The sequence below is a fragment of the Pleurodeles waltl genome, chromosome 12 (genome assembly GCF_031143425.1).
Source record: "Pleurodeles waltl isolate 20211129_DDA chromosome 12, aPleWal1.hap1.20221129, whole genome shotgun sequence".
NCBI lineage: Eukaryota > Metazoa > Chordata > Amphibia > Caudata > Salamandridae > Pleurodeles > Pleurodeles waltl.
The window spans coordinates 344,133,755-344,158,337 of record NC_090451.1 but is presented as its reverse complement, the minus strand read 5'-3'; positions in this window follow the sequence as shown (position 1 = coordinate 344,158,337).

Below are 24,583 nucleotides of genomic sequence, written 5' to 3'. Positions count from 1 at the left end.
TGATATCTGGCTACCAGTTGGAACTGGGAATATTGATGATATCTTGTTTTTGCTGTAATGTTAATATTGAGAGTTAACATTTTGTTAAGTTTAGTGCTGTTTTTAATATAGCTTTTAGGTATTTTATGATAAGTTTATGCTTTTGTGTGTTTGTTTTTAGTTTAGTTTTTTCCCAATTTTATCTGTTTGTTATGTTTAGCTGGTTGCTTTTTATGAAAAACGTTTAGTTGAAATGTCTATTAATTGTTAACATGTTATATTTATATTTAAAATATTGCTATTTTATGTTTTTGAACTGTTGTATTTTATGGGTGTTAGGGTGGTAGTGTTTTAGTGTTATTTTGGAGGTATTATATGTAGATACTTCACATGTTTAATTTATTGAAGCATATTTTAATGTTTAGAAATTATATATTTATTTTAATGTGTCTGTGGGTTTATAGGGGTTTTGGCTGGTAGTGTATTATATTAATTTTGATGATATTTAAAAGGTATAATGTATTTATACAGATTTAGAATTTCTTAAAATTATATGACTATTTGTATGCCTTTTTCATGTTTTTGGGGGTGTAGAGTCTCCATATATGAATACCTAAAATTGTTTCTAAATTTTATATTTTGTTATTTATTGTAATTGCTAAAATATGCATACTTTATATTTATTACGAAATATTTGATTGAAGTTTTTATATAGTTTAAAAAATAGTAAAACTTTTTTTTCTTTAAATTGCATGAAGGAATGTGTGCACATTTGCTTAAATGTTTTTATTTTATTGGTGAACATTTATATTTTATTATCATAAATATGAATTATGTTCATGTTTGACATTTATCACATATTTTATTTATATTCTGTTTGTGTTTTGTCATTAGTTAATATTGATCTGCTCTTTTACAATATTTGTCTTAAAGTAGATGAATATTTTAACTGTTACTGAAGTTCTTTCTAATATTTCTGTTAGTAGTGTATATTTAATATCCCAATTTTTCCATTTTCTCTGATGCTGCTTAATTTGAAGTGGAATGATAGATGTGACAACTATAACTTCCAACATTTTCTCTACTGATGCTTAGGCTGGAATGACAATAGTACTTCTGACTCTACCAAAGTCCAACACTTTCCCTACATTTCCTTAGATTGGAGTGGGAGTACTAAACCTAGCCCCTCTAACACTTTCTATACTGTATCCCATGTAAGAGTGGGAAGACTAAGGGGGTCATTCTGACCCTGGCGGTCAGTGTTAAAGCGGCGGCCAACCCGCCAACAGGCTGGCGGCCCAAAAAATTGAATTCTGACCCTGGCGGGAACCGCCAACACAGGCCGCCGCATTAACACTTCGACCGCCACGGCGGTACAAACAAACAGCGCGGCGGTCACCGCCAACAGGCAGGCGGCAGACAATGTACCGCCCACCCTATCACGACTCACCAATCCGCCACCTTTTCCGGGGCGGGAGCCCCGCCGATAAAAACACGGCGGAAACAGACATCTCCAATGGAAAACGCTTACCTCGACACACTCCACGCGGAATCGGAACAGCATGGAACCCGAACTCCACATCCTCCCAGCCATTGCCTTCCTGCTCTTCTTCCAGGATCACGCACCTCGCCGCAGACGACAACGGTGAGTACTGCACCTACGACACAGGGGAGGGGGGGAGGAGGAAAGGTTACGGGCACACACATACGCCACACACCCACCCCCACCCTCACCCCCACCGAAATACCTACACACCTATGCAGATAAAAAAGTCAGAGTGACACCCCCAAACCCCCCTCCCCCAAAAAGCAAAGACAAAAGGCAATGAATGTAAAAGTAGAACTATATTATTGCAACAATAAAGTATAGCGACCTTAGCAATATATGAAGAATTAATACACATCTAGAACTATATCCATACAAGTAGCAAAAGTCCGGCCCAGTCTTTCAAAGTCCAAATGTCCGTGGGCCAATGTGCAGCAACACATAGGCAAAGCCCACACACGAGATCGAGTCCATTGGAGAGAACACTGCTGGGGCATCACAAAAATAAAAAACAGGCACCTCAGGGGGAAGGGAAGGGGGGGCACCTCAGCCACATGAGTCCACGACGCCAGATCCACGAAGGCCCTCCATGCCCACTGTGCCATCCTGGGGAGTGCAAAGCCACAGTCTCACAAGTCTCTACAGTGGGTGGATTGCCCACTGTGACATCCTGGGGAGTGCAAAGCCACAGTCTCACAAGTCTCTACAGTGGGTGGATTGCCCAATGTGCCATCCTGGGGAGTGCAAAGCCACAGTCTCACAAGTCTCTACAGTGGGTGGATTGCCCACTGTTACATCCTGGGGAGTGCAAAGCCACAGTCCATCAGGTGGATTACAGAGACCACTGGTCATGGAGGAGGCATGGTGGGCAGAGTGCGTCGTGAAGGCCTGCCCGACACAGAACCGGGACTGCCAATGGGCCAGCGGTGCTTGACAGGAAGGGCCCAGCGGAGCGGTGCTTGAGACGGCGGTGCCCAGCGGAGCGGTGCTTGACAGGAAGGGCCCAGCGGAGCGGTGCTTGAAGGGCCCAGCGGAGCGGTGCTTGACAGGAAGGTCCCAGCGGAGCGGTGCTTGAGACGGCGGTGCCCAGCGGAGCGGTGCTTGAGACGGCAGTGCCCAGCGGAGCGGTGCTTGACAGGAAGGGCCCAGCGGAGCGGTGCTTGAGACGGCGGTGCCCAGCGGAGCGGTGCTTGACAGGAAGGGCCCAGCAGAGCGGTGCTTGAGACGGCGGGGCCCTGTTCAGCGGTGCCTGTCTTGGCTGGCCCTTGTTCAGCGGTGCTTCTCACGGCGGGGCCCTGTTCAGCAGTGCTTGAGACGGCGGGGCCCTGTTCAGCGGTGCTTCTCACGGCGGGGCCCTGTTCAGCTGTGCCTGTCTTGGCTGGCCCTTGTTCAGCGGTGCTTCTCACGGCGGGGCCCTGTTCAGCGGTGCTTGAGACGGCGGGCCCTGTTCAGCCGTGCCTGTCTTGTGTTTCCAGTGAACCACACCTGGCCAATACTTGCCGCTCAGTCTGCATCGGACCTTTCCGTTGCGGGGCCCTCCTGTGATGGAGTCCTGGGGCCCTGGGTCTCCTCCGATACCCCCGGAATGGGGCTGGTGGGGCCCTCATGGCCAGGTCGGCTGCTCCCTGCCTTTTGCTCCTTGCTGCCCTTGCCTTCCTTGGCAGACTGTCCGTGGCCCTTGGCTCCCTTACCCGATGTGGCAGGTGACAGTGCATGGCTCCCCTCCTTGGGGGCAGGCGTATCAGGCCTGTCGCGCCTGCCCTTCAGTTTTTTGCTCCTCTTCCCAGGCGGGGGGCTGGCTGTGCCTTTGCTGCTGTACGATGTCCCAGCCCAAGGAAAGGGCGGACTCCAAAAACCAGGCACGACGTTCTTGGGAGTTGCTGGGCTGGTGGTGGCTGAGGTGTTTGTGGAACTCTTACGGGATGGAGGGGGTGGGTCAGGTGAGGAAAAGAGGTCAAGTTTAGAGAGGAACATTTTCTTTGGAGCCATGGGAAGGGTAGCTGGAGTGGGTATGGGGGTGGAGGAAGAGGATGTGGTTGTAGGAGAGTCAAGTGTGCTGTCTTTGGGTGCAGGTGCTTGGGCAGGAGGCTGACGTGAGGTGGATGGCTGTTGTTTGGGTGCCTGCCTGCGTTTGTGTGGTTGGGAAGCGGGGGTGACAGACACACTGGGAGAGGACACAGGGGACGTGTACATGGCAGTGGGGGTGGTGACTGCATGTGTGCGGACTGGTCTGGAGGGTGTGCTGGGGATGGGTGCAATGGCTGATGGTGGTGTGCTTGCAGGTGTGTGTGGAGAAGTCACAGGGAGGGAGGAGGGAGACGAGGAGGTGGGGGACACAGAGGAGGTAGTGACTGTTGGCATGTCTGCATCTGGATGTTGCTTGGGTGAATGCTTGTGTGTCCTGTGGTGCTTATGTCTGGATGAGCTGCCCTTGGGTGTTGAGGTGTGTGCAGGCTGGTCTGTAGGTGTGGATGGGATAGGCAGAGGAACAAGGGAGTGGGACTGGGTGGAGGGAGTCAGAAGAGGGAGGCTGGAGACAGGGACAATCGCTGCTGTCAGTGCTGAGGCCAGAGCGTTGAAAGATCGTTGATGGGCAGCCTGACCCGAATGAAGGCCCTCCAGGTATGCATTGCTTTGATGCACTTCCCTCTCCACACCCTGGATGGCATTTAAAAGGGTAGACTGCCCAACAATGATGGTCCTCAGGAGGTCAATGACCTCCTCACTGAGGGCAGCAGGGGTGACTGGGGCAGGGCCTGAGGTGCCTGGGGCGAAGGAGATGGCCGGCTTCCTGGCCTTGCGGGCACGGGCCGAAGGCCGAGGGGCTGCTGGGAGGGCGGAGCTGGTGCGCTGGGTGGCAGCTGTACCTGTAGGATCGGTGGGCACGGATGTTGCCGCCACCGCAAGGGAGCTGCCTTCCGAGGACGTGTCGGTGTCGCTGACGTCTCCACGGGTCCCCGTGGTGGAGCCCCCCTCGCCCTCCGTCTCACTGGTCATGTCGGAGTCCGTTGCATGGCCCTCCGGGGCCATGTGAGATGCAGCTCCCTCTTTCGCCGATGCCACTTCTCCTCCGCCTGATGATGCTAATGCACACATTCACAGAAAAACAAAGAAAATGGGGGGGGGGAAACATAAAGACAAGTTGAGTGCATGCATTGGGGACACCGTTGGCGGAGAGGACAGACACAGAAGCCCCCTGCACTACGCTGCGCACTTGGGGTACACTACTCATTCACTGGGACATGCCCTACAAGCCTATGGGCGACAACTGCCCACACAGTATACACTGGTCCATGAATCGCGTTACTAGGCACCCTACAGAGGTGGGGGGCGGGGGCACAGGACCATACCTCACGGACGGGCCTATCCTACAGAAATCGCCTTGGCCTAGGGATACCCACAGCCCTCCTCCCCCACCCAGGCACCTCCACTGTGCACAAAATAGCTGAATGTGCTGGTACTCACCCCCTTGTGTCTGCTGTGATGTCCTCAAGCGCCCATCTAAATCGGGGTAGGCCACCGCCAGGATCCGGGACATCAGGGGGGTCAAGGTACGACTGGCACCCCTCCTAGGTTGGGAGGCCATCCCCAGCAGAGCCTCCGTGGTCTTCCTGCTCCCGCGGCGGATGTCCTCCCACCTCTTGCGGCAGTGGGTGCCCCTTCTGTTGTGGACCCCCAGGGCCCGGACGTCCTTGGCGATGCCACGCCAAATGTCAATCTTCTGATGGGCGCTGACCTATGTGACATGTACAGGGGGGGAAGAGAAACATCATCACTTTTCTGCATGCTCGATGTGAGTGGCCCCCCCTCCCCAACCTTGCCATGTGGCACATGCTCTCATCTGTCGTGCCATGCATTCGTCATTCACTGCCCTCCCCTCCATCGTACATCCTCCCCACTCAACCCAGGTATTGGGCACTATGCATTGCCCCCCGTGTACTCACCTGTTGGTCTGGAGGCCCATAGAGTAGCGCATACTGGGGGAGGACCCCGTCCACGAGCTTCTCCAACTCCTCGGAACTGAAGGCGGGGACCCTTTCCCCAGTCGCAGCAGCCATTGTCACTTCCAGACCGAGGTCACAGCAGCACTTGCAGTATTGGTCCTCTCCTGTGGATGCTCAGGTCTCGTGTGATCAAGCAGAGAGAAAATGGCGCTTACGGCCGCTGCGGTGCGTACCGCGGCGGTGCGTACCGCGACCGCCGGCGCTCACCGCCATTGGCTCCTGAAACCCATAGGGTTCAATGTTGTCCAATGCGGCTTTGCGCCGCGGACTGCGACCGCCTACCGCCACGGTGTGCCACGCTTGCGCAATGACCTCACTTCACATTGTCACACTTCACAGGTCAGGCAGCCGCCATTTCAAGGGCCCACATGGCTTAATTCCTACTGCGTCACACATGGCTAGGCCTTGCACCGACAATCATACTAGCCATTCAATCCCGAGAGATTCGTGTACTGTGCATGCTGCGGGCACTTACCTGTGGGTTGCTTGACTCTGTGCTCCATGTTGTCCTTCCTAGGCATCGTCCGCTGGGACTTGCGAGGAGACGGAGGAATCTTCCCGTGTACAGACCGCTGGTGGACCTGTCGACAATGGAAGAAAGACACGTCATACTCACCTACAGACTCAACCGTGCCACTATACAGGAACTGTGTGCCCAGCTGGAGCCAGACCTGATGTCACCCATCCGCCAACCCACAGGGATTCCGCCTCTAGTGCAGGTGCTGTCAGTACTGCATTTTTTTGCCAGTGGATCATTTCAAACTACCGTGGCCATTTCATCTGGGATGTCTCAGCCTATGTTTTCAAAGGTGTTGTCCAGAGTGTTGTCTGCCCTGATGAAATACATGCGGAGCTACATCATTTTCCCTGAGGTGGGTGACTTGCCTACAGTGAAGGGTGATTTCTATGCCCTTGGACACATTCCCAATATCATTGGTGCCATTGATGGTACCCATGTGGCTTTGGTTCCCCCAAAAGACGATGAGCAGGTGTACAGGAACCGAAAAAATTATCATTCAATGAATGTCCAGGTGGTCTGTTTGGCTGACCAGTACATCTCCCATTTAAATGCCAAGTTCCCAGGGTCAGTGCATGACGCGTACATCATGCGAAATAGCAGCATCCCTTATGTGATGGAACAGCTACAGAGACACCGTGTGTGGCTAATTGGTGACTCTGGTTACCCAAACCTGCCTTGGCTATTGACCCCAGTGAGGAATCCCAGGACCAGGGCAGAGGAACGGTACAATGAGGCCCATGGGCGTACCAGGAGGGTGATTGAGCGGACCTTCGGCCTCCTGAAGGCTAGGTTTAGGTGCCTGCATATGACTGGTGGATCCCTAATGTACTCACCAAGGAAGGTGTGTCATATCATCGTGGCCTGCTGCATGCTTCACAACCTGGCTTTGCGACGCCAGGTGCCTTTCCTGCAGGAGTATGGTCCAGATGGTGGTGTTGTGGCCGCTGTGGAGCCTGCGGAGAGTGAAGAGGAGGAAGACGAAGAGGACGGCACAGACAACAGGGACAGAGTGATACTGCAGTATTTCCAGTGACACACAGGTAATAATCTACTCATGCATTGTATTATATCTGTAACTGTAGTGGCTCTCTACTGTCTGACCTTTCACCCCAATGTATGGTAACTTAGTTGTGTATATCACTTCCTATTACAGTGATCTGATCCCCACGGAGTGCCCTCTGGTTTTTTTCCCCATGGACTACCGCTGTGTGACACTGGTATGTTGTCATCACAATGTAACTAGAAATGTTTTGTTGGTTATATCGAATACATTTGGTTTAAATAAATAGATAGCAGAATCCAGTTGGTTTTTGTGCAATAATTGTGTTTATTGAAGTTTTCAAATAGGTGTATAGTTCAAAAAGGGTGATGGGTGATGGTGGAGGCATGTCCATGGCAGTGTCCAGACTGTCGTTCCTACAGGTCCATTGTCCATATGCCTGTGGAAGGTGGAGCAGGGGCAGTTCAAGGTTGGACAGGGTGAACAAGTGGGACAGTGGGATGGCATCCGTGGGTTTCCGTGCATGGCGGGGGTCTTGACATCCTACTCTGTCTTCTTCCTAGATCTCAGGCCTTTCTTGCGGGGTGGTTCTTGTTCTGCAGGGGGTGGTGTCCAGGTGGGCCGTTGCTGTTGTGTCGGGGCCTCCTGACCACTAGCGCCGGCGGAGATGGTGGGCTGTTCTTCCTCCATGCTAGTGGCAGGGGCCCTTTGGGGGGGCCACATGGTCCCGCAATGTGGTGACAATCTGGTTGAGTGCCACCACGATTGTACCCATTGCGGAACTGATGCTGCGCAATTCTTCCCGGAACCCCATGTACTGGCCCTCCTGCATGGCCTGGATCTCCTGGAACCTGGCCAGGACCGTCGCCATCGTCTCTTGGGAGTGGTGGTACGCTCCCATGATGGTGGTGAGGGCCTCTTGGACAGTGGGTTCCCTAGGCCTGTCCTCCCTCTGTTGCACAGCAGCCCTCCCAGTTCCTCTTTGTTCCTAGGCCTCTGTCCCCTGGACGGTGTGCCCACTACCAGTGCCCCCAGGTCCCTGTTGTTGTTGGGGTTGTGGGTTACCCTGGGTGCCCTGTACTGGTAGACACACCACTGCTTGACCTGTCCTGGAGACAGAAGCATGGGCCCGCTGGGTGGGTGCTGTGCTGGTGTTTCCAGAGGGGGGTAGGTCTGCTGTGGCCTGTGGCTGACTGAGGGTAACCGACTGTCCAGAGGTCCCCGATGGTCCGGGTTGGTCATCAGGTTCTAGGTCGACAGAGCTGCTGTCATCACTGGGGGCCTGTTCTGGGGGTGGGATGGACAAATCTGGACCCTCCTGGCCGGTGTGTTGGCGTTCGGGCCCTGCAGGGGTAAAATAGTATGGTTATTGATTTTGTGTGTGCCATGGCGTGCGATTTGTGGGTGCCCTTGTCCCCCAGTGCTGGCAGTCCCATGTGGGAGGAGTTGTGAGGGTGGTTTGGGGGGGGGATAGGTATGTGCAGTGGTCATGCTTAGGTGATGGGTGTCCATGGTTTGTGTTGGCATTCAGGGGTTGGGGTTGGGTTGGGTGGGTTGTGCTGGTGAGACATTAACAGGGAGTATGTGTGCTGGGGGGTTAGGGGTGAGGGTGAGGGTGTGTGTTGGCATGCTGGTGGTTGGGGGGGGTGAAGTAGTTGAGATTAGACTTACCAGAGTCCATTCCTCCGTCTACTCCAGCGAGGCCCTCAGGATGCAGGATGTTCAAGACCTCTTGCTCCCATGCTGTGAATTCGGGTGGAGTGGGTGGGGGTCCGCCGCCAGTCTTCTGCACATCGATGTTGTGTCTTGACACCATCGACCGCACCTTCCCCCGTAGGTCGTTCCAGCGCTTTCGGATGTCTTCCCGATTTCTGGGATGCTGTCCCACAGCGTTGACCCTGTCGACGATCCTTTGCCGTAGCTCCGCCTTCCTGGCTATTGTGGTGTGCTGCACCTGTGTGCCGAAGAGCTGGGGCTCTACCCTAATTATTTCCTCCACCATGACCCTGAGTTCTTGGTCCGAGAACCTGGGGTGTCTTTGGGGTGCCATGGGGTGGTGTGGATGAGGTGTGGGGTGGTGTTTGTGGTGATGAGTGTGGTGGTGTGTGGTGTTTTGTGCGTAGATGTGGTGTGGGTGATGATGTTGGGTTCCTGTGTGTGTTGTGGTTTGCGTTCCCTGTGCTCTCTCTCTGTGTATTGCGCCTTGTCTCTGAATTTCGATTTGTGGGGGTTTGTGGGTGATGTGGGTGTGTGTTTTATATGGTGATGGGTGTGTGGGTGTGTTGTTTGTATGTGTATCAGGTGTGTGTATTTCGAATTGTCCAATGTGGCTGTGTTTTGTAAAGGTGTGTGTATTTTGAGCGCGGCGGTGTGTACCGCCAATGGAATACCGCGGTTGAAAGACCGCCGCGTGGATTCGTGGGTCGTAATGGCATGGGCGTGTTTGTGTTGCCGTGACGGTGGAGGTTTGGTCATCTCCAGTTTATCGCTGACCGCTGATGAGGCGGCCTTCAGTGGATGTCGGGTTTTTGGCGGTTTGGCAGTTGTGGGTCAGAATGACCGTGGCGGTTTACTGCGGCCGCGGCGGTATGATGGCGGTCTTCTGACCGGCGGTAAGAGCCTTTTACCGCCAGGGTCAGAATGACCCCCTAAATGTGTCCCCGCCAAAGTTGCACCTTTTCCTACTGTTACTTAGGTTGGAGTGGGAGCAGTAAATCTGGCCTCTTCAAAGTTGAATACTTTACATCATTTTGTTAAGTTTGGAGAAGCAATAGTACACCTAACCCTTCCAAATTACAACATGGTCCCTGTTGTGTAGGTTGAAGTGGGAATAGTACACCTTCCATGTCTAAAGTCCACTACCTTCCCTACTATTGCTTAAATTGGAGTGGACTACTATTGCTTAAATTGGAGTGGGAATAGTAAATGTGACCACTCCAAAGTCCAAATCATCCCCTGGGATTGCTTAGTTTAGAATGGAAATATTAAATCTGACCCCTCCAAAGTCCAACACTTTCCCTATTGTTGCTCAGTTTGCAGTAATAATAGTAAATCTGACCCCTGCAAAGTCAAACAATTTCCCTACTGATGCATAAGGTGGAGTGAGAATAGTTAATCTGACCCATTCAAAGCCCAACATATTCCCTAGTTTCTCTTAGGGTCCAGATGTGAGTCTACACCCAAGCTGATGCTAGTGGCTTAGATTAAATGAAGTATTCTTTTATTCACTGTGCTATTGTTGCAGTTGATGCCCTAAGTTTGACCGGCATGCCCAGACATGTGACCTGATGTCACTGTGCTACAGAACTCAAAATACACCCTACTTACTAGTGCCAAGTAGGGTGAAACCAGTCCTGGAATGCTTGTGGTCCCTTCTGGAGGAGTCCTTGCTTGGTGGTTCAGGATGCACTGTTCCCATGAGGAGCAGGGTCAGTACTGATTTGCATAAGGTTGGTCTTTGTCTAGAGTGGCATAGTGGGTAAAAAAGAATAGACTGGAATGGGGCCTGAGTGATTGCCAGTTGCTAAGAATAATCAAGCATTCAATGGATGACCATTATGTTGTTGTTGTTGCACCAGAACATCTCGGGCGCTACATCCCCAGTCATAATACCCATGATGAAACACCATGGGGGTCATTCTGACCCTGGCGGCCGGTGACCCCCTGGGTCACCGACCATGGGAGCACCGCCGACAGGCTGGCGGTGCTCCCTCGAGCATTCTGACCGCGGCGGTTCAGCCGCGGTCAGAAGCGGAAAGTCGGCGGTCTCCCGCCGACTTTCCGCAGCTCGGGGGAATCCTCCATGGCGGCGGAGCGCGCTCCGCCGCCATAGGGATTCAGACACCCCCTACCGCCATCCTGTTCATGGCGGGTCTCCCGCCATGAACAGGATGGCGGTAGGGGGTGCCGCGGGGCCCCTGGGGGCCCCTGCAGTGCCAATGGCATGGGCACTGCAGGGGCCCCCGTAAGAGGGCCCCGCAAAGTATTTCAGTGTCTGCTATGCAGACACTGAAATACGCGACGGGTGCCACTGCACCCGTCGCACCTTCCCACTACGCCGGCTCAATTCTGAGCCGGCGTTCTCGTGGGAAGGTTGATTTGCCCTGGGCTGGCGGGCGGGCTTTTGGCGGCCGCCCGCCAGCCCAGGGCAAATCTCAGAATCACCGCAGCGGTCTTTCGACCGCGGTGCGGTGTTCTGACGGGGTTACAGGCCGCCCGCCAAAGTAAGAATGAGCCCCCATGTCAGGTGAACTCTCTACTAATGTTCACCAACATCTTAAGTGCCTTACTATGCTATGGTGGTGAATGGAATGAAAATGTAGAACTCCATGCCTCTCAGCCTGTCAAACCCAATTCCTTCTAATGCATGTATTTACATTCTTCTTGTATGGCTCATTTTCTGTAGTGCATATAAGCTCCTAGGGCTCGCTGTCTACTGCTATGTAAAATCCTATTGCATTGTGTTCTGTTTTTGACATTGATCACACAATCTTTTCCCTTCAATATATGAGAATGCTCATACGTGTAGCTGAGTTTGGCAATTGCATCTGACAACAAGATTCTTCTTGTGCTATTGCATGACCACCAAACCCACTGCTTCAAGTCACTACCTCATTTGAAGGTCATGCAATGAAATAGTCTAGACCCCTGCTGCAAATAAATACCCACCCAAAGACTTTGTAAATCAAACTACTTGCTTTCCCCAGCCAATGGGACTTACATCTGGAAACTGGCAAGACAAAAATAGTCACAATTTTAGTTGTGATTACTACAAAATGACCTATGGAAGAAGTTAATAATTTTACTGCACTCAAATGCTCAAAGTAGAGGCCATGAAAGCAAACACATCTCCAAGATAGAAACCACTGGCAGTGACAGGCAGATTGGAAGGCATCAAATAGGCCAGACATCCCAGGACCTTAACTCTCACATACTGCTGCCCAGTGTCATTTCCTAGAGTGGGTGATGCAATGAGGGTCACAACTAAAGCTTAGTTTAAGACAGCGCCACTGAAAGTAATTTACCAACCACTGAAATCCAGGCAGCTGAACCACACCACGAAAGTCTCCAGACAAGTTTCTCCTGAGGACTAGAATACATACTAAATGAAAGATGAAATGCTGATCTAATGCTTCACTACGATTTCCTGTTAACATCAAGATTCGCAGATATCTATTTTCAGTTTATGTATGAAACTTATTCTGTGCCCAATGACATCACTAAGGAGCAAGTCCTAGAAATGCATAAAAACAAGACTCCCTTTCAAAAGATGATTTTGTATTAAACAAATGCTTTCAGGACAGACAGAGTAATGTGATGCACTTATCCATAAAAATGTTTGCTACAGGGGGTTCCCTTACACCTCAACTAGAATGAAAACACCCCTCTGCATCACATGACCTTGCTAGACAAAATTTCAGAGCCTAGAATTGGAATCTCTGTGAAGACTAAAAAGGAATCTGTTTGGCTCACAATATAACCTTCAAACCAGAAACTACAATGTGAGATGTTAATTAAAAAATCCTTGTTTAGAACTTTTATTAAAGTAATGTGCGTAATTACGTCAACATGACAAAACGTGCCCTACTACTTGAAGATTGATTCTGCTGCTACTTGCTGATCACTATCCACTTTAGAACCTTTCTGTGTCCATCTATGTGACTCCCTAAAATACTATACAAGGGAGGTGGAGTGTAAATGTGTGGAAATACAGGTGCACTGAGCTCCAACTGGAGAAGGCACATTTAAAAAACAAAGATAGAAATGAATTTCCCTTGAAACAGTTTGAACTTGTGCTGCAAGTTACACACTGACTCTTCTGCTACTTACTTATTATAGTGTGCACTTAAACCCCTTCCTGTGATCCCTGCTCAGGGTTTTCCACTGCACTGTAAAAGCATGGAGAAAGAGGCAGAGTGAGGAAGGGTAGTCCTTTGGGTCACATGAGCCCTGGATGATTTTCTAGTTATTCAAGGCTGCATGTCACTATAGGAAAAGCATGACAAAGAATGCAGTGACTTAGGATGAAGTACACAAGTGCAGGCTAAAGGTTATTTGTCTGTTCGGACAAAAGGCAGAAATGGTAATGATAATAGAGTCTGTCTGTTAAAGCTTTGAGACTTACGTTGATGTTTGGTTTCACTGCTTGCTTTGTTCTGCCCCGTTTTAATGTTCAAGCAGTGAGATGAGGATGAGAATTCCTAGGTAGACATTAGCCATAGACCAACTGTGCTACATTGAGCTAGAAAGGGGTAGTTACCTAACCGTACGTTACAATTGGACAACTTGATGGTAAACACCAACTTGGGACAAAATGGTATGAATAAGGATGCTTTCTGATCAATAAATTCTTAATCATGTGACCACTGATCAAATATCACAATCAAGCACTAGAACTTTGGGTCTCTGTAATCACAAGATCCCATGGTGAAACACATTGTAAATTCCACTCTGTTTTCTTCACACCATTCATTAGAAGGTGAATCTACATTTGGAATAGTAGACTCAGAGAATGACATATGTTGATAGTCAACAGATATCCAGCCAATATTTGATGACACAATTAAAATGATTGCTATACTGACTGAGAAGATCCTCCCTCTCCTATGTTATTGCATGCAAACCAGGGATTATCTATAACGGTTAGGATGGTGATGTATTCATAAAGGTTTACAATAAGCTCAAAATGAGAATACTTAAAAAGTTAAGAAGTGGGACAGATACATCCGAAAAGCAAACCCTTAATTGAAAAGAAAGTTTACCTCTCTGTGATAAAACCAATTTGCATGACACTTACATAGACAGATACAGGAGCCTCTTAGCCTCAAACATTCCAAGAGTGAGGGTGAACAGTGGTGACAGTTTACAGTCTTTAATCAAAACTAGAGTAATCCCAATCTGAGATGACATACACAGCAGTTTGTATCAGAAAATGAGAGAACCGGTAAGCATGAAATTCATAATGATGGGCCCAACAGTCTCTTAACATCAAAATCCCAACACACAAAGGTAAACACAGATGACAGTGTACAAACTTTAGTCAATACTGGAATAGTTGTCATCAGGGTTGAGGTGCTTCCCAATTTTAATCAGAAAAAATAACATAGATAGTCACATAAACAAACTGAGACACCAACTTCAATTGACAAAATGAGGCTTGAAGACAATAATTCATTACTTTCCACATTTTCTTCAAATTATAGTCCCAAGTGTTTGATACCATAGAAGATTGCAGGCTGCCCAATACTCCAGCCTTGTAGGTTCGTGTTGCTGTGGGAATACTGAGTTGATTGCAGAAGCCCCCTAACCTTTTGTCCCCATGTGTCACTCAGACTGGTGTTTTCCTGACTCTGATGGTGACCTGGGCTCTGCTAAACATTCCCAGGGCCTGTGCTCTGACTAAAATGGTATATGTAAATTAGGCAAATTATAAGTGGCTGTACCAACCTACCTATAGGTCCCTAGTATATGGTAGGGCATGTATATTTAGGGACCCCAGCATAGATAGTACACCCATAGGTGCACTTCTGTGGTATCAAGACTAAATTTAAATGCAGGCCTGCCTTGCTGGCTGCTTTTAAGTTGAAGTTAACCCCAAATTCAACTTTGAAATTAAAAGTGCTTCTAAAGTCCTAAGCTACCTTATTTTTACATATTACTTTAATATTTTCCCCTAAGGTACACCCTAAGTGACCCCATAGGGGGTGTAGTGTAACTATAAGCAGGGACCTCAAAAACATATTTTATAAGCCCTGGGGAGGGACAAATATCCAAATTAGTTTTTCCCCATTTTAGTGAATGAGCTTCATAGGCTAACATGGACAGCTTTTATTTTAAAAAAATAAAGTCTTATTTTCCATAGGAAGGAGTTACAGATGTTTAGCATGAAATTAAACGTTATAATAAATCCAACAACTTGCCACTGTTGAAATTAATATAACTTGAACAGGGAACAGGTTTTAGACCTCTTGCTAAAAGTTAACAACTTCAACCCTGTAGTGCATTGTAGTGCATTGGTCAGTGTGAGAGAACAGGGCTGATTGCAGAGGCCCCCTAACGTTTTGCCCCCATTTGCCACTTTTTGCTGGTGTTTTCCTGATGGTGCCCTGGCTACTGCTAACCAGTCCCAGGGCCTGTGCTCTGTGTAAAATCAGTATGCAAATTAGGCTAATTATAATTGGCTAAGTCAACCTACCTATAAGTCCCTAGTATATGGTAGGGCATGGAGGACTCTGGAGGACTGCACCAGCTGCACACTTGGGCTTCACCACTAAAATGACTTTCCCTTTACTTGCTTCAAGAAAGGACTCCCTGTTTGCTACAGGTACAAAGGAGCTGCCCAGAGTCCCCTGCATCAAGTCCTGCAAGCAGAGCCCAGCTGACCAGTGTCCAGTGGCCATTTGTGGATTCTGACCAAGTGCATTCTGGGAATTGTAGTCCCTGCTCCCAAGGAGCAACTCAGAGCTTCTGGAACCTTGGATCAAGTTGTGGACACTTGAAGGACACAAAAATGACCTCTGGAAGAAGATCCAGAAGCTTTGAGATGTTTGGAGCAACTCCATAAGTTGAAGACGTGCATTGTGGGGGTTGTAGTCCCAGGCCCCAAGAGGCACACCAGAGCCTCTGAACCCTTGGCTGGTGCTGTGGACCACTTTCCTGAATCAAACACTTCTGAAAGTAAGTGTGACAGTGTTACCTTGTGGGTGGCCTGAACTCTGGACTTTGTTCCTTTCCAGTGTGACCTTTTTTAACCCTTTGAGCGCTAGTTGCTTCTATGCGCTAGAAAGCATTAATTCTTTAAAAAATCATATATTCAATTCCACTCATCCGATTTTATTCGTTTTGGTGTCATTTTAAAGATAAACATATAATCTATTTCTATAAATTGATTTGGATTTTTTAAATGTTTTCTGTGTTTTATTGAATTACTGTTTTGTGATATTTGAATGTTTTACGCTTTGTCTCCTAAGTTAAGCCTTGTCGCTCGTTGCCAAGCTACCAAGGGTTGAGCTAGGTTTAATTTACTGAGACCTAACTGGACCTAAGTAGAGGTTAGTGGCCTATTGCTAAGTGTAGGTACTTACCTGCCCTTACCAATAACCCATTTTCCAATACTCCGCATATGGCAGCCTGAGCCAGGCTACCTTGATGAGGTGGGTAGTGGTCTGTGCTGAAACAAAGGAAGTGCCTGGTGGATGAGATCTGCCTCAGCAGATAGTGAACCGGGATGGGGGAGAACAGCCAAATTGGACCTCAAAGGAGGGAAGGACATTTGGGACAGCAACTGTATCTCCCCCATTTCCTGCAGGCCCAGACAACCAGGTGCCCCCTGATTAGATTAGGAGAGGGCTGGAATTGGGGATGTTAAGGAAAACGTAGCCACAGCAGTGGGTGGACTCAGCCAGATCTAAACTCTAAGATTGAATTATAGCCAATAAAGTTTTTTAATCACTAAAGGTTTTTTAAGGTGGGATACTAAGAGAGATTGAGAATGGTCACAAGCTTTTTTGATTGCTGGTCCCAGTTTAAAAAATTTTTTTTTACTGATTTGCTGGTTGCTAATTGTTGTGGGCTTTTATGCTTTGTCAGGACCACGGAGGGGCGGTAGGGTGAACCAGTCTTTTCCTCAAACCAAAAGCCAAATTAAATATTTGATCTCTAATTTAAATCAAGTTAGTCAAGTCTGCTTTGTAATATGTGGGAGGAGATGGAATGAGTTTCCATTGGCGGATCATTGAATTATTATGGTAGTCTCAAGGGGTGTTTGTTACAGTTGAAGAAATATCCGGAATAAGCTGTTAGAGTATTGAATCATTCGCATATTTAATTGGAATGCACATTGGATGAGAACCCACATTTTGTTTGAATTTGGAATCCATTTAATGCTTTCTTCATTATGAGCCCGTTTCTATCTGGAAAGTAGCTGGATCTTTAGTTTTGCTTGTGAGTATATGGGATTGGAACACAGGACATCCGCTCCCAAAGTTTATAGTGAAAGATCACATCATTGGCCCTAGAGGAGCAAGCATAGGCCCTGCAACAAGCCTACCAATACACATACTTTTGGGACACTGGTGAGCCCATTTAAAAAGCCCTCCTGAAATAGGCATTGTGTATAACTGTTAATGCAGCTTAGGGTTACAGATACTAGTATCGCAGAGACACCCATAAGATTCTCAGTTCCATCTGCCAATGGACTATTAGGTTTAACACACATGCCACAATTTGGCCGCAAAACCAGTGTGCTTGCCATGCACAGTTTTCTTATCAATAATTTTATTGTTAATGTTGCAATGATAATATCAAAGATGCCAAACAAAATCTCATCAATGATATAATATGTAGAATCATTAGCTATGCATGATGAAGGCACGAGTTATAGATACCTTAGAGTGTGAGTTATAGTTACTTGACAGTAACCTTTGTTTTTTTGCAGTGTATATATCTATATATATATATATATATATATATATATCTCACAAAACAGTCTCGGAAATGCAGGTGCTCTGCACAGCGGTCCTGAATGCGCTCCGAGAAGCCCCAATACAACTTCCAACACTCCTTTAGATATCAGGAGACCCAGGACACCTCCAAAGTGAAATTTTATTTATTTCAGCACAAAACATCCAACGCGTCTCGGCAACAGCCTTACTCAAGAGTAAGGCTGTTGCCGAAACACGTTGGATGTTTTGTGCTGAAATAAATTAAATTTCACTTTGGAGGTGTCCTGGGTCTCCTGATATCTGAAGGAGTGTTGGAAGTTATATATATATATATATATATATATATATTGATATATATATATAAATAGATATTGATATATATCAATTAAACAGGATTTGTAAAGTGTGATTAATCACCCTAGAGTGTATCCAGGTGCTTGCAGGTCTCAGCAGCTCATTCGAATAGCCAGGCCTTGAGGGCTCTATGGAATTCTGGATGAGAGATGATGGTCCGGAGATGCATGGGGAGGCTGTTCAAGGATTGTGCTGCTATGTGGGAGAAGACACATCCTCCACTTTTTCAGTAGATACTTGGAGTGTGGCAAGTGATAGTGAGGTGGGGCTAGTCTTCTTGACAGTTGGTGGTAATTCAGGGGGTGGTTAATGTAGATGCCACCTTGGTTTTGTAGAGCTTTGTGTGTGTGGGTCGGCAACTTGAATATGCACATATTCTGCATAGGGAGCCAGTGGAGTTGTCTGAGGTGTGGTGTAATGTGGGATCGTTGGGGGAGGTATAGGGTCTGGTGGTGGTGTTCTTTATGGTCTGAAGTCTGGTGATGAGGGCCTGTGTAACTGTATGTCTCATGTGTGGGGGTAACCACTTGAAGATCTTACGCAGCATGTGCAGAGTGAAGAAGCAGGTGTAGGAGACAGTATTATTCTGTGATTCCATAGTGAGCCGGTTGTCAATAATGATTCTGAGACTTCTGGCATGGACAAAAGGAGTGGGCCCATGTTCTGGAGTCTTCCAGGGGTCTTTTCTTTGGTTTCTGCTCTTGCTGAAGATCAGAACTTCAGCCTTGTCTGTGTAAAGCTGCAGCAGTTTTCTTTCAATCAGTCGCTGATGCTTGTCATGCATCTGTGGAACTTCTTTGTTGTTTTCAGCATTTGGTGGTTGAGATTGAGGAAGGTCACGTAAGCTGCCCTGCCAGAGGTGTCTTTGCTAGCATGCCACTCCCTCTGAACCTGTTTGGTGTCTCATTTAGCAGTTTTGAGTTCAGGGGGATACCAGCTGGCCTTTTTTTATGTTTTTCTCTGAATGATGCTTTTGACTGAGACAACGCTGTTTTTGCATTTGGTAATCCGGGCATTGAAATTCTTCACTCCTTGTTCGAGGTCGTCAGTGGGGCTGGAGGTGCTTAGGGCATCAGTCCAGTTGGTCTCTGAAACTCTACTTCATGCCCCGTAGGAGGATGTTGGGTTTCTTGAGACTGTCTCTGCGAGGCTGAAGATGTTGAAGTAGACAATGGAGAGGTCAGTCCATGTGGCTTTGGTGATGTGGCTGTAAGTGACACGACTGCTGGAGGTGAAGATGGGGTCCAGCATGTGTCCTGTGGTGTGCATAAGGTCTTGGATGATCTACGTTAATCCTAGGCAGCTCATACCATCGATGAGGTGTACAGTGTAGTTGACATTGGGGGTCATCGATGTGGAAATTACGGTTGCCAAGGAAGAAGTACTTCTTGGATTTTAAGGTTGGAGCGCAATGAAGTCTGCGTGAGATTGCAGAGCTGGCCCACGGGGCCTAGGAGTAGGTATGCTAGAGTACCTCTGACGATAGTGCTAGAGCGCCTGGTCCTTAGTAAGTAAACTTACAGGGGTACGCGTATAGGCTGATGAACCTTTTGGATCGCATGGAATATCCTAGCTATGTCGTGACTAATGGTATCAAACAATCAGCACAACCCACCTACTAATATTAAATCAAAACAATTATAACCATCAATTCATGAATAATCACAACTCCATAAGCATTTTAAATTTTTTTATTTCCCTATTAGTTACAATACTAAGTCATTAATAATATTAAACTTCTACTCAAAATTAATTCATCAAATGAACACCAATACATCATCAAATTAGAGCTTGAGAAATCATATGCTCAAATGCATCAGCATAAGCCAATAAAAAGGAATACGAAGCATCAATGACAGAGTTCAGCAAGTAGTTTGCCAGTCATTTGTCACTGTCAAACGTCACCCCTAGGAAACCTACCTAACCAAGATTAGCATTAGCATGTTGGACTTCATGCAGAATAATTTAGAAAACATGAATTTGGAAAACATCTTGCTATGAGAAAAACTATAAACAGCGCAGTTGGTACCTAGAAGAAAAGGCACAAGTTAGTCGGTCACATTATCATAACTATCTATCCACGGAATGGACCAGCAACAAAGTCAGTCTTCGGCTTCAAGTCATCAATAGATCAGCAATGATCAGGCTCTCTGAGTGTGATCCCAATGACAGAATCTCGAACCGCGTCTCCTGACGTCATCAATGTCTCACTCCTATTCTCACGCATCTGCCTAAATTCTGAATTCTTAGCCCCTTGTCATGAGTTTTTATAAGGGTTTCCCAGTTCATCCCCCTAAGTTCCAATTGGTCAGTCAGTCAGCAGATATGACTTTAACCTATAACATTAATTTACCGAATCTATAAATGTTAATATCAGTCCTTTCTCAGCACGCGGCATGGTCCACTATACGATGTCTTCATCATCCGGCTCTTCAGGTATCGAAAATGTTGCATGTTCCTCTTCAGTCAGTGCTTCTATTGCTCAAGTCCTGGGAAAGTACATTTAGCCTACTCTACACATAATTGTATAAAATTGTCTTCATCATCTCCTGTCCATCGGCACATTGCAGAAAATTCTAGCTAAGCAACTTTTACATCAGGTGGTTCGGGGTCAAGTCATGCTTCAACTTCTCTGCAGTGTTAGTATTTCAGCTCTTCTTGTGAGGCTGAAAAAGCTAGGCCTTAACCTCAGCTAAGTTAACGTCTATAAATTAATATAAACACAGGTTATACATCTTAATATGACATATTACTACATTATTCTTTTCACATTTTCATAACTCCACACATTTCTTAGTTATTTTAGAATGACTTCGTACAAATGGCTGCCAATCTCAGTGGTCACAATTTCAAACATGCACATTATTTTCTCTACAACTAATTTCTCTATGAACTTTCGTTAATCAAACTCGTAATCATTCATGGATACATTTTAAGTAGCATATTTGCGCCTGCAGTCCCTCCTCTGATGACTTAATCATTTTACAGACTCCGCCGTCTTTCGCTAAAAGAATGTCTAAAGCAAGCCTATTTTGAAGCGTCATAGCTCTATCCGCAGCTAATTCAGCACCTAACAGGAGTATTGCTCCTGTAAAATGTGTCAGCATGTTATCCACAATAGTAGACAACTTTCGTATCTTGATCACATTTAAAATGACTCCCACTGTAGCAATCACTGCACCAAAAATATCTCCCTCGGTACATTGCAGAAAATTCTAGCTAAGCAACTTTTACATCGGGTGGTTCAAGATCAAGTCATGCTTCAACTTCTGCAGATGAAGGGCTACGTGTCTAGAGATTTACAGCACTTGCTGCACCTACTAAGGTGAAAAACTACAGTTTCCTTTATGGATATAAAACAAACTTCAACTGCATTTACCATGATGCATTGGGGCTGACTACATGCTGGAATGTGAGTCAGGGTGCTCCCTTTCTGGTTTTAGTGTTGGTGTGTTGCTTTAGGAGTATTGCGATGAGAGTTCAACATGGTTCTGTGTGGCATGATGTTGTCGTTCAGGAGAAGGTGCATCTGGCGCAGGAGATCAGTCCTACTGTTGAGTGCGGTGTGACATGGCAGCAGTGTTCGCTGGATCATCTGGGTGTGGCGGTGTCATAACTGTGGGTGGGTCAGGGACTAGAGGTCCTGGTGCTGGGTGTGGTCCAGGCCTGGATGGACAAATATAGGCTTGCTGTGGTGCACCTTTATCTCATTAGCTGAATGCATCCACTGTGAAGCTGTACTGCAGCCTCTGTTCAGTAGGTCCAGGGAGGAGCGCTTGGAGAAGATGAGCGGGACTAGGTGGGAGGCAGGAAATAACCAGTGGCAGGTAGGAGCGGCAATGAGGGAAAAAGCAAGGAGAAAGTGGTGAAGACCATGGAAAAGCAGGGAGAAGGCAGACACAAAAAACGGGGAAAAAGCAAGGAGAAAGCTGTGAAAACAAGGGAAAAAGCAAGGAGAAGTCTCACAGAAAAAACTGGTGAAAAAGCAAGTGGAGACAGTGAAAATGAGAAAAAAGCAACGTGAAAGCTCTGAAAACAAGTGAAAAACAATGAGAAGGCACAAGAAAAATGGGGAGAAAGCAAGGGCAAAGCAGTGAGAATAAGAGGAAAGCAAGGAGAAAGCATTGAAAACAAGGGAAAAGCAAGGATAATGCACAATACAATAGTTTTCAAAAGGTTATTAGCAAAACAAAAAATGTTTTTTTCTATGGCAGTTAGGTCCTAAGTATGATTATCTACCGAAGACTCCATAGTCTCCAGTAGGTTTTTATAGCTAGGACCTAGTTCTATATATATGTATATATGTGTGTGTGAAGTACATATATATAGATAGGATAGATAGATAGATAGATAGATAGATAGATAGATAGATAGATAGATAGATAGATAGATAGATAGATAGATAGATAGATAGATAGATAGATATTAAGGGGGATGGTAAACTCCGAGTGCAGAGTTCAGCGAAAACTCAGCTACTCCGCTACCTCCACGTAGTGGAGTTTACCAGCCATCTACGTTAAACGGTGGTGAAATCTCCGATCATAAGGATCACATAAGAGGCTGATGGGGTATCTCTTGCCCATGCCTAGGGGTAGAGCACTCACAGCTTTAAAGACAAGCGTCAATGGCTGGGGTTTGGTGAGGGTGATCTTATTGATTATCATGGTTTTTCATTATCAAGTAGGACATGTACTTGCATACTTGCATGTACTATACACTGGCAAGAGAGAGAAGTTCTAAACTTATATTGAATGTGGGATTATGTATCACAGGAAACACACCACAAAGCACAGGTAGCTGTAGAATGATGATAGATCAGAGCCTGTGGTGAGTGCAGAGCTGGGCAGGCCCTGATTTATTTACCTAACAACATAGTGTTGCTTCTGCTTCACACAAAAAGCTTACACAAACATGGCACCTAATTACTGAAAGGATGCATGCATAGTCACGATTGAAGCCAGGGAAATAGGCAGAGTTCCATATCTTCATGAAAAAAGTGCATTGAGGCAATAACCACTGGAAAACCACTGAGTCTCTTGGCTCCCGAGCTGATAGGTATCACCAACTTCTATTTTCCCTTTCGCGAGATAGCCAGTACTTCTGTGAAGGTGCCAGTGGCAGGCTGGAAAGTATGTGGGATTCGGGTTGCCCGCTTCCTCGGCTCTACCCTTGGGAGACCCAGTCAGGAAGCCGACAGCTATGGTGCCAAAGGTCCCCGTGGTGGGTGACGTGCTGCTCAGCATGGGGGTGACCTGGTACAGCCCTATGAGTGCCCGCAATGATGAGATCCTGGGGTGGGGAGCACAGGTAAGAGCCAAGAGGCTGACACAACCTTTCGGGGACTAATGGTTCACAGTGTGTCAAAGAGGAGCCACACTGCACAATGCAGTGCACACACTGTCCCTGCACAACTCTGTCGGTAATTGCCAGGGATCCACTACTACTTTGCTTCCAAGTTACTGCTAAACAACTTCAGGTATCCCCTAACTTTCAGCCCAAGAAACATTCAGTATTAGAATATTTATTAAAACAACATTATAACAAAAATTAAACTGTGTCCTAGTACACAAATAGCTTTTTGCTAACGTACATATAATGTACCCCTCCCTTTTTTCCTTTTTTCTTTTTTCCTTTTTCTTTTTTCTTTTTTCATATTTCTCAGTGCTTCACCCGTAGAATAGGGAAAAACAAATTGTAGTAACAGTGCGATTTTTCTTCTTTTTTCTTTGGTTCTCCTCCTCAGATAAAGTATCACCATTGGAGTGTTAACAGAAGTACTCTAGTTACTCAAATGGTAGTTTTTGTGGTAAATCAACGCATCTACGGGCACCGTTTTCTCACCCATATATATAGTATGTGCACAATGCTAATATCTTTACCCTTGTGGTTAATAAGCACACCCCTCACTGAACCCTTTTCTCCTGTGTTGGCTCTCTGCATCCCTACTCTTCATTACTTCAAATAATCTTTTTCTTACTCACCGCCTCCCTATACTTACCGATTATATATAGGGTGGCATTCCTTTGTGTTCAACGTCTTAATACAATGGGTTATCTCTATAACTTGTATGACTATCCATGCACGCCGAAAGGCTAATTCACCCAATGCAAAAAAACATTTTTGCTGTTTATTTTAACTTTAATATGTTACATCATTCTTTATTGTACCTACTGGATGGTAGTGTTATTATTTGTAAATAGTTCCCATTTGTCTCTGTTTCCAGCCTTGAAAAAGTCCGTGAGGACGAAACACGTGTTGGATGTTTCTGAACTCATACATACCTGTTCTAATATGTGGACTTGATTATCTTTGAGATTCCATTCGACTACCCATCACAAAGGATTAAAATATCTACTGTAAATTTACTCATCTCGGACTTATTATTTTGGAGTGCCCTGGTTGCTCTTTTTTCTTGCAGTACATATAATGTGTGATTAAGCGTAGTTATGTCAAATCATTAACATTTATAAAGCGCACTACTCACCCGTGCGGGTCTCAAGGCGCTAGGGGGAAGGGGGGTTACTGCTGCTCGAAAAGCCAGGTCTTGAGGAGTCTCCGGAATGCGGAGTGGTCCTGGGTAGTCCTGAGGCTGGTGGGGAGGGTGTTCCAGGTCTTGGCTGCCAGGTAGGAGAAAGACCTCCCACCCGCCGTGGAGCGGCAGATGCGAGGGACGGCAGCGAGCGCGAGGCCGGTGGAACGGAGGAGACAGGTGGGGGCGTAGAAGCTGAGGCGTCGGTT